Here is a 14,079-nt window from a genome sequence, read left to right as displayed (position 1 = left end):
CACTAGTGTGGAAAAAAGAGTAATTACTCACACTGATAGTTTTGTATAAGCCAAAAAAGAAGGATATTTAAAGTTCAGCAACACATCACATGGAAGATTTAGTTCCGTCTCCACAGTCCCCACACAAACAAAGACCATTGGCTGATATTTGCATCCAGGGGGCAATTTCTATTTTGTGTTTGTTATTTTTAAAGCAATGTGTTTCCAAACACAACTGCAACTTGGTAGTATTTAAATTGTGCCATCATGCAAATTGATTAGTCCCTCGTTTTGTTAACTGCGTCTCTCTCTATATGAAGACTATGAACTAGAGGCAGTGGATGAGGAAGACACAAATGATCCCCATTGCCTTTATACAGTAAGACTTTCCTCTGTCTTTTAAGCAATTAGTAAGGCTTTGCATGCTTGGTCAGTGCAGTCTGATGGTTCGAGTCTTGCAAAGCTGTCTGTGACCCAGAGTACCAGCTAAGGCTCATTATATTTTATACACCAAAGCACATATTTTCTAAGTTGGGTGCCTAAAGTTGGGCACCTAAATAGGGACTTCATTTTCAGAGGTGGTAGGAATCTGCAACTCTGATTGAAATAAATTAAATATTTTATCTGTTTGGATGATAAACATGAGTTATGCTGATGGGTCCATTTTTGCTTGAATTCTAGAATTCATAAGAGGTGGAAAGGGCATTCTTATATAATTATTTCCCACTCACATACAAAAGTTTGGTGTAGAAAAGAAAAGATAAAAAAATCAATCAGACAACAAAATGGAAAACTGAAGGAGGGCAGAAGAGATGGAAAATGCAGTAATGGCAATTGTGCTAGTATTCTATCATCGTCTCTTACCTCCTCTAACTTAGTGCTTGACTAATTACTGTTGTTGCTGCCAATTGTATTGATGACATTATAAATTTAGGGCCTGGTCCTGCAAAGTTTTACTGTTGTGTGCCAGTGGATATGCTTGAGCAAGCAAAGTTTCACAGGATCTGGCCTTGATTGTGTCTGGGAATTAAAATTCATCTGTCATATTCTCTCTCTCACACACACACACACACACACACACACACACACACACACGTATATTGCTCTAGTTTACAGGCATGGCTGTTGCTTGTTACTAATTTTAGCATGGTTCAGCTCAATTAATATCTTTGGTTTACATCATTTATTGGGCGTGACTAATAACAATGATACAAAAATGTTAGCTTTTATGGGAAGGAAGGGTGTGTTGGTATAATATTCTGGGGTTTGTAAGAACAAGTGCGAGGTGCCAGAAATTGAGCAAGCATGTTAAGTCACAGTTATTGGCAAAATATTGTGTCTTTGCTGTCAATGAAGAGCTCTTAAGCAGAACCAAGTCTTGATAATCTATAAAAGTCTCTCTTTTGGCTATGATATTTTCTTTCTGGGGCAGAAGTATAATTTTGTATTTGTCACCTGGAGTGAAGTCTTGGTGCTGTTGAAGTCAGTGAGGACATGTCTACAATGCAATAAAACACTTGCATTTGCCCAGGTCAGCTGCAGGACTCGGACTGCAGGGCTATAAATTGTAGTGTAGGCATTTAGGCTCAGGCGGGAGCCTGGGCTCTGGGACCCCACATGGGGAGAGGGTCACAGAGCCCAGGCTCCAGCCTGAGTCCGAACAGCTAAACTGCAATTTTATAACTCTGTAGTCCAAGCCCTGCGAGTCTGAGTCAGCTGACACAGGCCAGCCACAGGTATTTTATTGCAATGTAGGCATACTCTGAGAGTTGAGCTATTGAATTCACTAAGGGCAGGATTTCACCCGCGCACTTCATCTGAAAGGAGGAAACTCCTTTGCTCACTCTCTCTCTCACTCCTCTCAAGGGTGTTTCAAGCAGCAAAGGTTATAAATAGTGGTGTGGAACTTATTTAAGTTGTCAGTGGTTAATGATCTTAGCACTCAGACCTGCCAGGTTCTGAGCATCTTGGTCCTGATCCAGCAAAGAACTAAAACACATTCTTAAGTTTAAGTACTTGGGTAGTCCTACTGAAGTCAATGAGTTGCCTTAAATCCCTCTGGAGTGTTGTTTTTCCTTTTAAACTTTGATTTCAGTGATTCCACTATCTCACAGTAGTGTCAAATGCAAGTTTTGGAGGGGGTTTAGAGGAGGAATGTCAGAGGCTAGCTTTCTACGAACAGTACAATGCATGATACCATGATCTAGTGATGGAACAGTGGTTGTGACTTGCAACAGATGTGCAATGTTCTGTTTCCTGACTGAAGCCAGAGAAAGGGACTTCCTGAGTATGAAGTACAAGTTGTGACTATGCTGTAAAAAAGGGTTGTTGGAGTGGAGTAGATACTGTGGAGAATCTAAGGAGTTCTTGGATGAGCAGATTTTGGAAACCTCACTACCTCAGGTTCAAAGAAAGAAATGAACTGGCCACCAAGGAAACAGATAGAGGAAATGAGAGAGGAGGCTTGGCAATTGATAACCACCAGAGGCAAAAGGATGAGATGATGATCTACACAGCCAGAAGCAGATAAGGAATGGGCGTACTGTGACTACCAAAGAGAAGAAAACCTGTAGCTACGAGCTTCTCACACAGCTAGAGGTTTCCAGTCATTACCAGGTCCTCAGTGTGGGAACTATGGAAGGAATCTCTGAAGATCTAGCTGGTTGAATGGAATGGAAAGGTGTGCAGAACACACTTGTGGGTCGCTGCTCAGCCCAAGCTATAAACAAAACAAATATGCCCACGAAGAGATCTCCAGTTGTCCCAGGGAGGCAGAGAATCCTTGTCAGGGATTCTATGCTAAGAAGAATGAAAAGAACATTCTGCAAGACAAGCAGACAATAGGACAGTTTGCTGTCTTTCAGGAGCTTAGACACGAGATGTGATTCTAAGATTGAATAGGCTTAAAAAGTTCAAGTGGCTAGAAGTTGAAGTTTGACAAATTCTGACTAGAAATAAGGTAAATTTTTAACAATGAGGATAGTTAACTATTAGAACAAGTTACCAAGGGTTGTGGTAGATTCTCCATCACTAGAAATGTTTAAATCAAAATTTGATGTTTTTGTAAAAGATATACTCCAGTTCTAGGAATTAATTCAGGGAAGTTCTGTGGCCCGTGTTGTGGAGGATGTCCTAGAGGATCACAGTGGTCCATTCTGGCTATAAATCTAAGAATGAATCTCACCTCCTTCTGGATGAGTCTTCCCTCTCTTCCATTTTTATTGTGTTAAGGTTTTGGGGGGGAAGGGAGGAGGGGGTTAATTGTCATAGATTTTTGGCAGAACTTCACAGATTTCAACATCAAGACCAAACTGCACTTATGAAATTAAAAACCCTGTTGTGAGGTGGGGACAAATAAATTTTTGCTGATTTCTGTCTCATCCAGCGAATAAAATCTTTATCCATGCAGAGAAAGAGAAATATTTAGGAAATATTACAAAAAAGAATAGTTCCACCTTAGAACCAGTTAAAGTTACTCGGATATGGCTAATAATACCCGGTCTCATTATTCTCCCATTTGCACATGCAGTTTTTATGACTAATAAACCAGAAAAAAGATGAAGTGATTACATGTAGATAAAACAATCATAATTAGAAGGTTCTCCTGAGAGGGCTCATGGATTAGGAGAAGATTAGATTAAAGACGGGGAAGATAGTGGAATATGCAAATGTAATTGCAAGTGCAAGGTTTATAAAAATGCACCCAGACAGTCCTCTTTTTGTTCATAAAGTATCATTCTGAAAATTATTTATAATTAGGACAAATTCCTAAAATATAGAGGTTATCAAGCAACAGAGCTACAAGTACCCCATTACTCCTCCACCCATCTAATAATCTCTTCCCCCACATGATATACTCATCATAGAAAGTATTGATGCAGATACAAATCTATTTGTCTGAATGTGTTTCTGTCACTATGCAGCAGAGCTCTATGTAGGACTAATGTAGAGCCCTATGGCTGGATTGGGATCTGTGGGTCCCACAGGACCCACTGCCATAATAGCGGGAGCGGGTAGGACTGGGATTAAAAAATAGTCCCGTGCAGGGCTCTACTATGCAGTGTACTCTAATAACATTTTCCTTTTGAGGCAAGTTCTTTGGATGAAATCCTGGCTCCACTGAAATCAATGGGAGTTTTGTCATTGACTTCAAAAGAGGCAGGATTTCACCTTTTGTGTTTTATTATGGAGAAAAGCCACAGTAGTGACTTGTGATAGCGTGTACAAATCCCATACTGGAGGGCAAGGGGTTAAAGAACAGCTCTGGGCCCAGGTGGCCTACCTGTAAAGCCTGCACAAGCTGGAAACAGGGCTTAAAACAGGAAGTGGAGCACCTCAGAGGGGGGCAGACAGTGGAAGGGGAGAGCAGAGCACTGCTCTGAGCTCTGGGGGTGGAAGTGCTGCCAAGGAGCTCATTGCCCGAGACCAGACAATGCAGACCTGAGCAAACCTACAAAGGAGAGGCTGGTGACTGAGTGTGCAGGTCAGAGACTTTATTTGAGATTCTTTGAGCTACTCTGTGGGAAGAGGGAGACTTGGGTAGGAAGTGGTTTAGGGGGGCAGCTGCATAGCACCCCAAGATGCAGAGCGTAGCTGTCCACCATTGGGCTCTGGACTGGAGCCCAGTGGAGAGAGTGAGCCTGGGCTCCTCTACCCACTCCAAGAAGACATGATGACCACAACAGGAGCCTTCACCCTGGGGGAGAACCCAGCCTGGGAAGGCCCAGATCCCAAGTCCCTGGGCTAAAGGAAAGGATTGGAATCCCTTGGGGGGCACCGAAGGACAGGACTATATTTACAATGGGGAGATGACCTGCCATACATCCCTGACCATTAGGTGGCACTGTTGATGGTGGTTCACCTTCTATATGCCGGAGCGCTGGGGGGAGGGCGGCGAGCCCGCCGCGGCTCCGCTCTCCCTGGCGGCCGGAGCGCCGAGAAGAGGGCGGGGAGCCCACTGCGGCTCCGCTCTCCCCGGCGGCCAGAGCGCCAGGGGGAGGGCGGCGAGGCCCAGTCTCAGGCCCGCTCTTGGGCCGGAGCGTGGCGCCTGGCCGTCCCCTCCAGGTGCCGCCCCAAGCACATGCTTGGTGGGCTGGTGCCTGGAGCCAGCCCTGGGATCAGGGTAGCAAAATTTATAATCCACATCTTGGAGAATATCATTAGGTGTGAGAGAGTACGGTACTTGTTTCACAGGATTAAACACAGAAATGTACATGATGCAGATTTTTAAAATCCTTGTAGTCAATGCTTTCATGGATAAGATAATGGCAGATAGTCCACCTTTTCAGGCACCTTTTTGCACTTGCAGGTTTGGCGCATAAAACATTTATAATTTTTTATTTTTTTTAAATGTGTGGCATTCAGACAGAGAAAAGAAAACAGTAAGGTAGGAAGCCATGTCCCTGTTTCAAAAGCTGAGACTATCTTCAGGATTTGACCTCCACCACCGAGTTACACAAAATAACAAAAGTTCCTTCAAAGAAGTATAAAAAGAAGAAATAATCAAGTATTTAAGCATACCTAGGAGAACAAACAATGAGAAATGATGTAGAGTGAGAAATCATGGGCAAAAACAATGAAGGAATCTGAAACAAAGAGCAATGGAGCAAGAAAAAATGCTGGATGCTTTAGGGAGATTGGGATAATTTTTTTATTATAATTATTACAGTATTCTATAATAAAAGCAGAAAAGCTGCTGTGTTCCCCCCCCCGCCCCACATACACACACACTTTTCCCATTCAGTCCCCCCTGTTGGCGAAACCCTTCTTTTTTTCTCCATGGTCTCTCCATAAAATGCTGCCCTCTATCCACATCCACTTTCATTCCCACATGCACCTCCCTTCGTCCTTGCTCACCGTGCCCCCATGTACCTTCTAAACACATGTGGGTTTGGTGCCTAAAACATTTAGAAATGTTTATTTTTTTAAGATATTTACGGCATTTACGAAACACAAGTTGAGTGGTATATGCATGTTATCAGCATGACTGGCAATCACACACCACTATGAATTGATGATACTGCTTGTAGTAGAAGTGTGGTAGGGGTGAGGCCTCTCTCAAACATGTTCTGTAATTGTAATATACATCTATTAGTCAAAAGATAGTGAAGTGTGTGCATGGGGGGAATGTATGGATTATTTGATGGCGTGGTACAAAGGTTTTCAGTGCATGAGTTTGGGATGGCATGAAAGCAACAAGTCTGTTATGTTGATAACCCAAACAAGTGCCAATAAAAACCTTTATACTATGTCATCCGCAAACTTGGTTGCCCACCAAAACTGGTAGATAATTTGTTTATTTCATGAGGGGATGCAAGGCCAGGTACTTTTAAATGGAGATCTCACTGACTCCTTTCCCATTTCAAAGGGAGTCAAACAAGACTGTGTCCTTGCCCCTGTACTGTTCAACCGCTTCTTCACCCAAGTTCTCAACCGTGCTACAAATGGGCTCAACAGAGTCCTATATATCAGATACAGACATGACGGCTCAGTCTTCAATCTTGCAAGGCTTAAAGCAAAAACAAAAGTAACAGAACTACTAATAAGAGAAGCACTCTTTGCGGATGGTTGTGCCCTCCTAGCACACACGGAGGGAGATCTCCAATGCATCATAGATCACTTGGCTGAAGCATCAAAATTGTTTGGCCTCACAATCAGCCTGGAGAAAACTGGTGTTGCACCAATCATCTTCACCGCTCCGTGCTATATCCTCTAGCATATCCATTCGTGGAATCCAACTAAAGCAAGTTGACAGTTTTACTTGTCTTGGCAGCAACATCTCCAATGATGGATCTCTTGACAAAGATCACAAACAGGATACAGAAAGCTCTTCAGTCATTAGGAAAGCTACGTAACAATGTCCTGACAGACTACACACACTATGTCACACCGTCACACAATCTGTATATACGTATGTTGCAGAAGAACTATTTTGGAAATATTTTAGAGGGGTTTTAAAAATTGTCTTGGCCGATTCTTCATCTTTTAGTTGTGAAAAATACAAAATTCCCAAGGTAGCAACAAATCCCCACTTTTCTTGATGTTTCTCTCTCAGCTGTTCATGTCCATTTTAGAAGATTGGACAGGAAGATTTTTTTTTTTATCCAAACACAGGGAGAAAAACGTTCAGTGAAATGTCTGTAATTTATATTGACACTGGTAGATGATTTTATTCATCCACCAGTGAAATAAACACATCATGAAGATTGATACATGATACAATGAGCTGGCTGTTTGCTATTCTTTCTAGTTACACCAGTCCTTGAGATGGACGCTGTCATTCTGTATGAAATACACATTATGAGATTCACTACCTCTTAAGAGACAGTCTGCTGGAATGGAGTTTTCTCTGACCTTGCTGCTTTTCCTACCTGGAAACTGGAATCCAAATATCAGGTTCAGAGGATGGCAGGACATTTAGGAGATCAAGTATAAACTACCTTTTTTATGAATGTATTATCTGATTGTATATATTTAGAAAAATAGGGTTTGGCAATTTATAATTTAAGAAGGATAATAGAGCAGTAGGCATATAGAATGGCAGGATTGAGTATCTGTTGCACTAAAAAAGGCTATATCTTTTAGAATTAAATATCTATTGGCGCAATGGCTGCAGTAGCAAAGCTTACTTTACCTTTTTACAGGTAAGCAAAGTATTACTAGTTATAGCAGTATTTCCTATTATAGATATTGCTTATATTTATATGGCCCCCATTACCTGAGGATTTCACAGTCTCTAATGTGTTTATCCTTACAGTACCCATGTGAGATAGAGAAGTGCCGTTATCCCCATTTTGCAGGTGGGAGACTGACTTTCCCAAGGTCACACAGGAAGTCTGTGGAAGTACAGGGAATTGAAGCTTCCCGTCTCAAGTCCTAGGCTAGTGCCATAATCACTGGACAGTCTTCCTTTAGGGAAGATCTGCTCAAATCAGTCATACCTTATCTATTGATAGAAAAGTTGTTTTAAAAAAAACCTGTGTCCACTATATTAAAAAGCCTGAATTATTTAGGCCTATATAATGACATACTCAGACACTATAAATGAGCTACCATCCATAGAAAAGGAGAATGGGAATTGGAAGATGTGAGTCAGTTTCTAACCCAGCTACTTACTAGTTTTGTCACTTGGAGGCAAGTCACTCCACTTTGCATCAGTTTCCCTTGTGACCCTATGCACGCCTGTATTCACACCTTGCACACTACTGCAATGGTAATTGTATAGAATATGCCTTGTGAGGTATCATATGAAAGCTAATAACAGGCTGATTATTAATATGATGATAAACAGGTCTGTCCTAGACAAAGGAATGTGCATTTATCTCCATTTACATATTGGCAGTAAACATAACAATCAAAATAAACCCCGGTGGGGGTTATCCTGTTCCTGAACTCGAAAGACAGAGACTTAACATGGGTCCTGCACCCCAGGGAGACACAGGAGATTGAATCCCAGGAGACCTACCTAACTAGTAAGACAAAGATTTCCCTTCGGGGATATAAGGAACAGAGCGAGACTCCATCTTTATCCTTCACCTCAGGACACAACGAAAGCAAGCGATTTGATCTCTGTGATTGGTCCTGGCCAGGCTGGCCAGTAAAAAGGTGGAAAGGAGACTATGGGTAAAAGAAACCATCTTGAGCAAAGACTTTATATTGCTAGATTGTTTTAGACGTTTAGATGCTTGTTTTCACTTTTATTTGCTCTCTATCTTTATTTCTGTTATGTGGTATCACTTAATCTACGTTCTTTTCTTAATAGACTTGTTTTGCTTTTATTATAAACCAATTCAGTGCTGTGTTTGGAGAGAGGGGAGGGATAGCTCAGTGGTTTGAGCATTGGCCTGCTAAACACAGGGTTGGGAGTTCAATCCTTAAGGGGGCCACTTAGGGATCTGGGGCAAAATCAGTACTTGGTCCTGCTAGCGAAGGCAGGGGTCTGGACTCAATGACCTTTCAAGATCCCTTCCAGTTCTAGGGGATAGGATATCTCCATTTACCCCAGTTAAGTTAATAAACTCTTTAACGGAGTATTTCAGAATAGCAGCTGTGTTAGTCTGTATCCGCAAAAAGAACAGGAGTACTTGTGGCATCTTAGAGACTAACAAATTTATTTGAGCATAAGCTTTCGTGGGCTACATCCCACTTCTTCGGATGCATAGAATGGAACATATATTGAGGAGATATATATTGTGACAGACCCAGACCAGTGAGGTACAGGAGTCTGGTAGAGGGCAAATATACTGGTCACTGGATGAGTAGTTTTCTGTTCCCTGAGTGACCAGAGCAGGGGCTGCACTAGAGTAATCAGGAACCTGCTAGAACCAGTTAAGGCAGGTAGGCTAATTAGGACATCTGGAGCCAATTAAGAAGGAGCTGCTAGAATCAATTAAGGCAGGCTAATCAGGGCACCTGGGTTTTAAAAAGGAGCTCACTTCAGTTTGTGTTGCAAGTGTGAGGAGCTGGGAGCAAGAGGTGCAAGGAGCTGAGAGTGAGAGAGTATGCTGCTGGAGGACTGAGGAGCACAAGCATTATCAGACACCAGGAGGAAGATCCTGTGGTCAGAATAAGGAAGGTGTTTGGAGGAGGCCATGGGGAAGTAGCCTAGGGAGTTGTAGCTGTCATGCAGCTGTTACAGGAGGCACTATAGACAGCTGCAGTCCCCAGGGCCCTGGGCTGGAACCCAGAGTAGAGGGCGGGCCCGGGTTCCCCTCAAACCTCCCAATTCACCTGGACTGTGGGTTCTTCCAGAGGGGAAGGTCTGTGGGCTGTCCCCTAACCCACATGGTGAATCTCTGAGGCAAGAAAATCCGCCAATAAGCACAGGACCCACCAAAATAGAGGAGGAACTTTGTCAGAATATACACACACATATAGAGAGCATGAACACGTGGGAGTTGTCTTACCAACTCTGAGAGGTCAATTAAGTAAGAGAAAAACACTTTTGAAGTGATAATCAAGATAGCCCAGTACAGACAGGTTGATAAGAAGTGTGAGAGTACTTACATGGGGAGATAGATTCAATGTTTGTAATGGCTGAGCCATTCCCAGTCTTTATTCAAACCTAAATTGATTGTGTCTAATTTGCATATCAATTCGAGTTCAGCAGTTTCTCATTGGAGTCTGTTTTTGAAGCTATTCTGTTGTAAAATAGCCACCCACAGGTCTGTCATTGAATGACCAGACAGGTTAAAGTGATCTCCCACTGGTTTTTGAGTATTATGATTCCTGATGTCAGATTTGTGTCCATTAATTCTTTTGCATAGAGACTGTCCGGTTAACGGAGTAGTAACTGTGAACTTAATATCTTAATGCACTGTGATAGAGGCTGGGCACTGCAGAGAAACATCTCTAAGGACCTGGGGGGCTGGAGTTCACTGATTGTTACCTGCTACGCGAGGTTTGGGCTGGGACAGCCTTGAGGAATTTGCTGGTGAGGAAGGAGGACTGTTCTGGCAGAAAGCTGATGCATAATCTAAATTGCCAGCAAAACTCACTCTTGCTCAGCCAGAGAGGTAACAGTGGCTCTCACACTGCTGGGACTACCCAGAATAGTTACATTCCTATCTCTAAAACTTGGATAATTGTGTGACCATCATTTTAACATATTTTGGGATTATCAGAGGGAAGTGGGTACATAAACTAAGGAGGGATTTTCAAAAGTTGATTGGCCAAGTTCTTCATCCACTGAACTTAATGAGAGTTTTACCATTGACTTCAATAGGAACCTAATTATGCTGAGTGCTTCTGAAAATCACACCCTGAAAGTATGATTCTTATCATAAGTCTTTCTTTACTTTCTATAATATGCAGCATCTATGTTAATATTAGTAGTACATGTACAGAATAAAGCATGCTGTACAGCTTCAGAAGTCAAGATTGCATTATTTGCAGCAACATATTAGGAATAATATGCAAGCTGACTCTAAAAGCTTTCAGATATAGTTTAGTCTTAATGCACATTTTTATCATATCTACTATGATGGCTCAGAAATGACTATTGTGGATGAAAATCAATACACACAGCTTTGCTGCATCTTAATATAACACTGGCATGATAGTGCCATGAAGGAAACCTCAGTCCTGTAGTAAGACAATAGAATTATTTAAAAAAACACTTTTTAGACAAAGAAATTGCATGAGTAGCAATAAACCCATAAAAAGGCAGATGTTTACAGTTAGAGCCTCCGATTCAGGAAAGCATCCCTGTTTCAGAGCATTATTTAAGCATATGATATTTAAGCACATGTCCAAATCCTATTGAAGTCAATGGTAAAACTTTCATTAAAGTCAGTGAGCTTTAGGGTATATGTACAGTGCAGATTGAGTTGTAATTGTGTCATGGGTAGGCATACCTGCACTAGCTTTAATTTAGCTGCTGTGTGTAAATGTGGTAGTGAAGACGTGGCAGCCTGGGCTTCGATGCAGTTCAGCTGCCCCTGCCAAGTCCACCGAGGATCCTCCTGCGTATGAACTCAGGTTGCTAGCCTGCATTGAATTCCATGCCACTGTATATTCACTACTATTGTTACCCGTGCTCGCTAGATTAAAGCTAGTGCAGATATGCTTACTTGTGCAACAAACGCACCTTCCCTTGCTGTGTAGATGTGCCCTTAAGCACATGAAGAAGTGCTGTCCTGAATAGGGACCAAATGTAAAACTCCATTCTTATCTTACCTATCTCAGCTTCTAGGGACTGATCATGTCAATAGTAGTCAATGGAAGTTGTGTGAATGCAATTGATTTGCTGATCAGGCCCTTTGTAGTACAGATGATCCTAAAACAATGATTTTGTATCCAGCCTGTTGTTATATAGGTCCTAAATTGGGTGCTAAAAACCATATAAGACTTAACTGTGATTGTCTTTGTTTTCATAGGTTTGAGACAGACCATTACTTTTAGTATGGGGGGGGGGGGTGTACATATGTCTTTTAATTATTTTTCTGTAACCATTGCTAGTGGGAGGATTATCTATAATGAGAAAATTAAATGTTTCAATTAAATTTTAGCCATTGATTCTAACATAAAGTAATATACTTTTGCTGTTCAATTAAAAATAACAAGCTGCTGAACTGTTCCTATCCAAGTATAATCCCTGGACCCCTGGTCAATAAATCACTCAAGGAAAAGACATCTTTGGGGCTGAATTTCTCTCTGAAATCTAGAGGGGAATAAAGTCCAAAGTGATTAAAATTTAAAACTCAAACTTTTAAAAAAGTCAAGGAAAAGGTGATTGCACCAAGCAAGAAGAAAGTAGCCTCCTGTGTTTGAAAAATAGCTTGGCTGTAGTTTATGACCTTTCTCACTGCTTCCTCTCGGTTGTAATGGCTACTTTGGTCATCCAATAGCCAAAAGAATGGAGCTGAACTAGCCAATAATGAGTGAGAATTTCACATTTGGGAGCAATTCCATGATGTTTACTGGTGACTGCAGTTGTCAAATATCATGGTGTATATTTGCCTCATGTGATTACTGAACCCCAGGCTCAGTCTGCATGAATCATTTAATGTGCCTGCATGCTGTTTATTACGTTCAGTACTGAGTTCAGACTAAGTGTCATACCTCACTCTGCTATAAAACATGAAAGTATGTGTAAGGCAGAACTACATTTCTTGTTTCACTTGATTTCTCTCTCTCCCGCCCTCTCTCCCCCTCATCTTTGCTAGAGAGGAAAGGAAAACGTATGCTCCTTGATGGAGTCCCATGTAATGAATTCAGATTGTCAATATTAAAATATCATAATCTGGTATGTTCAGAAAATTATAAAGAGTAGACAGAGGTCATTTTCATATGCTTTATGAATTCTAATCACCCACCTAATTAGCTAATCTCACCACTCTCTTCCAAACACAGCAGGAGCGCATAAGGTCATCCATCTGCAGTTTTAGAATCAAGCCTCAATATGTGTTGTAAACCCCTAGAGATTCTTTCTCCAGTTGTACAAATTGACATATTTTTGTTCACTGTTTAATTTCTATACAGCCTTCTTTCTAGGGGGTGTTTTCTTGGAAAAAGCTCAGGCTATTTTATGATTAATTTTAAAAGACCATCCTTGTTGGTGACATGTGAATAAGCTAAGTAGAAAAATAATGTCCATTCATCATCTTTAATTTTTTTATGAGAATGTGGTATTTGTGAGAGGTGCCAGCTTGACAGCCATTTAGACCAAAATCCTGTTGTTGTTGGTTTTTTTCCCCCTGTAGAGTGAGCATCACACTGAAAGCAGCAATGTAGCACAGCTTCTCTTCTCTGGCTCACTTTCCCTTGTGAGCTTCAACTTCAGACTTGAAAGTCCACCTCTGGCATTAGAATGGAATTGGGTTTCCATGCCCATTCAAATGTCGGTTTCTCTGCTGAGTCTGCCAACAAGGAAACCAGTGGGTGGTGATGGTTTGTACACTAGTCCACTGTGAACTGGACTGAGACTACCAAGTCATTTCACATAGGCCACTTATTGTAATCTTATTTCTCAAGACCTTAAAGACACTGGTACCACGAATTTCCTACTTTTCAAAGACATTTTATTTCCTATAATGTACTCATTAAAGGCCATCCAGAATGTTTGTGGGAATTTCTTCAAAGGAATTAATAACGATACATAGCACTCTTAATCCTACAGTCTCACGACACTTTAGAAAATTTGTGTATTATTATCCCCATTTACATGTGGGGGAATCTAAGTTCAGAGAAGGTAAGTGACCAATCCAGTGCCATATTGCAAATGAGCAGTTAAGTCAGGAATGGAATGCAGGTTTCCTTACTTCTAGTCATCTGCTCTAACTAGACTTCACTGCCTTCCTTATTATCAGCTCTGTATCGTACACTGAGAAAACCAACTGCCTGGCAGACATATCTAGAGAAAATTCCCCATATCTCTTATTTCATATTTTCTGAAAATTCTGTTTACACCAATGCAATCCCCCTAAAGCCAATGTGTGGGTGTAACTGAAGGCAGAACTTGGCCCTTGGTAATTTTTTTTCAATTCTGTCTTTCATCTCTCTCTTTATAGCTCACCTCCCTTATTATATTGCTCTGCTATCATTTCGCTTCCCCTAGTCAGGTAAAGTTAAAATCTCTGATACTTCTCAGCTTCCATTTCT

At 41.4% G+C, this 14,079-nt stretch overlaps 1 protein-coding gene across 4 annotated transcripts in view; it reads left to right on the top strand.

Moving 5' to 3' along the window:
- Nucleotides 1–14,079, top strand: part of GRID2 (glutamate ionotropic receptor delta type subunit 2) — a 1,049,702-nt gene that overhangs the window by 830,156 nt on the left and 205,467 nt on the right. The gene's annotated exons all lie outside the window — the stretch shown is intronic.

This window comes from Chrysemys picta, chromosome 5 (genome assembly GCF_011386835.1).
Source record: "Chrysemys picta bellii isolate R12L10 chromosome 5, ASM1138683v2, whole genome shotgun sequence".
Taxonomy (NCBI): domain Eukaryota; kingdom Metazoa; phylum Chordata; order Testudines; family Emydidae; genus Chrysemys; species Chrysemys picta.
This window is presented reverse-complemented; position numbering and strand designations above follow the sequence as displayed.